Raw genomic sequence first — 2,458 nt, 5'->3', positions numbered from 1 at the left:
AACTGTTTCTTAACCATGGGAAATAGTTTTTGTTAACGATTAAGAAGCTAAAGATAAGTTGAAAAATGAAATAATAATCATTGCATTATAATTCTATTTCATATATAATAAACATACATAGAAAAAAAGATCATTCGATTTCATTCCCCATGAGAACCAGCTAATCTCTTGTGGCAAGAAAATGTAATCTTTTCCATTTTGCTAGCGGTTTTAACAGGTCTTTGTATTGTTTTTTTTTGTTGAGGTCTTACGTATGTAAGGGCCAGCTTTTCCCAAGTTTGCTCTGGTATTTTAGAAAATAGTTGAATGAAACCCTGTTCTGATATGGAAAGGTCGGAAAAAGCACTTTTTTTGCCGTTTAGGGTAAATTCTGTTGCTGGGATCAAATACCAATCATGAGAGATTGCGATTAGGGCTATCAAGTTAAATTTACTATGGCTTATGACTAGACATCAAAGAGGGTAAAATCTGGAAAAAAATTCTGAACTGTTTATGGCCTTTTTCGGCAGAAATATTTTTGGGGAGTTTTCGACTCTTTTTCGACTTGTTTCTTAGTTTTTCGCAACTTTATGCAGTATTTTGTCCACCATCGAACCCGAATATTAAATATGTATGGGAAAGTCAACAAGAAAGGGAGCTGCAATTGAGCTGTATCTCTTATCATGGGTTTGATCCAACCAAAAACCAAAGTCATTTAATGAGGAAAACGCCCTCAGCATTAACACTAGGCTCCAGAAGAGAATCAAGTGAAGGGTATACAATAACATCCGAATCTATGAAAAAAGTGGCTTTATAGCAAAAATCTTGAAGAAGCTCAATGGATAAGCATGAAATGCAGTGAAATGCCTATCGTTATGTAAGAGAAAAGCGTGGAGCAAAAAANGGTGACATCTCAGTTTCTGATGAGATGCTCACTGGTTCTTGCTCCTGTTGTCTTGCACTTGATGCATTGCATCTTGGACGAGGGCAAGTTCCCCTCTTCTCTGAAGGTAGCTCATATTGTTCCAATTTTTAAAGGGAGAGATAAGTTGCTCCCCGATAACTATAGGCCGATTTCTCTTACTTCAAATATTGCGAAGGTGTTTGAGAAGATCGCGAAGTTCAAACTTGTTGAATTTCTTGATATCCATGAAGTCCTTCCTCCTAGCCAGCACGGGTTCCGAGCACATTTTAGCACAGTTACCCAACTGATTGAACATATAGAGCCGGTTGTTGAGGGACTGGAGAGCCATGAATCAGTCAATGTAGTTTATCTCGACTTTGCCAAGGCCTTTGACAAGGTAGATCATGGCCTTTTAGCTAACAGGCTCCATGAGATTGGGATCCAAGGCAAGGTTCTCAATTGGCTAAGAAGTTTCATTTATGGTAGGAAACAATTAGTTAAGGTTGAGGGATCTCTTAGTGACATACATGATGTCAAGTCAGGTGTCCCTCAGGGCTCCATTTTGGGTCCTCTCCTTTTCATCATCTTCATTGCTCTGCTTCAGAAGCTTGGGAGTAGCAATGTCAGTATCTCTTCTTATGCTGATGATACAAAATTGGTAGTTGGTAGGAATGGTCAGAACTCTGGTTGTATGTTAGAGGTCCAAGACCAAATCTACTCCTGGGATGTTGCCAGTAATATGGCACTGAATGGAATGAAATTCTGCTCAATGACCTTTGGGTCGACGCCATTAGACATTAAACTATTAGATGATAAAGGTAAGGACATTGAGCAGGTCTCATCTATGAAGGATTTAGGTGTAGTCCTCCAAGATAATGGAAAGTTCGATGAGCATATCCAGTTGAAAGTTGGTAAAGCTTTTCAAACATGTGGTTGGATATATTGCACGTTTAAGTCCAGAGATAGTGTCTTGAATATGCGTATATCCTAAGAATTACAATTGGCCACGCTCGCCAGGGAGGAGCAACTGATTTTGTCAAAAGGGAGGGAAAGTTGAAAATTCCTAGGACTTCCAACAGATTCTTGTTTTTCAAAAAAGTTGTTAAAACTGCCCATTACCTAAGCTTTGGCTCACACTGGTGCAATCATATGACTCTAATGTACAGTATGGCGCCAAAAATACTCGTTGGCGAGCTCATTTTAGTCCAGAGATCGCATCTGGTCTCCAATTAGTTCAGCATGTTTGCAAAAGCTTGAGCAGGCCCAAAGATGTTTTACTAGGAACATTGAGGATATGAGAGAGCTCTTGTACTGGAAGAGGTTAGAATGGTTGGGATTGTACAGTATTCAGAGAAGGTATGAAAGGTATCTGATATTGTACGTTTTCAAAAGCATTCATGAGCTTTGTCCCAACCCAGGATTTAGGGTCAATTGTAGTGACCGTAGAGGCTTAATGTGCGTTTTGAGAGCACCTTCAAGCCATTGAGAATCCAGGCTAGTTAAAACAATGAAGTCCCAACTCTAATTTTTCTCGGGCTCCTTCATTGTTCAATTTGCGGCCCTCAAATATTCGCA

This window comes from Tigriopus californicus, chromosome 1, assembly GCF_007210705.1.
Source record: "Tigriopus californicus strain San Diego chromosome 1, Tcal_SD_v2.1, whole genome shotgun sequence".
NCBI classification, from domain to species: domain Eukaryota; kingdom Metazoa; phylum Arthropoda; class Copepoda; order Harpacticoida; family Harpacticidae; genus Tigriopus; species Tigriopus californicus.
This window is presented reverse-complemented; position numbering follows the sequence as displayed.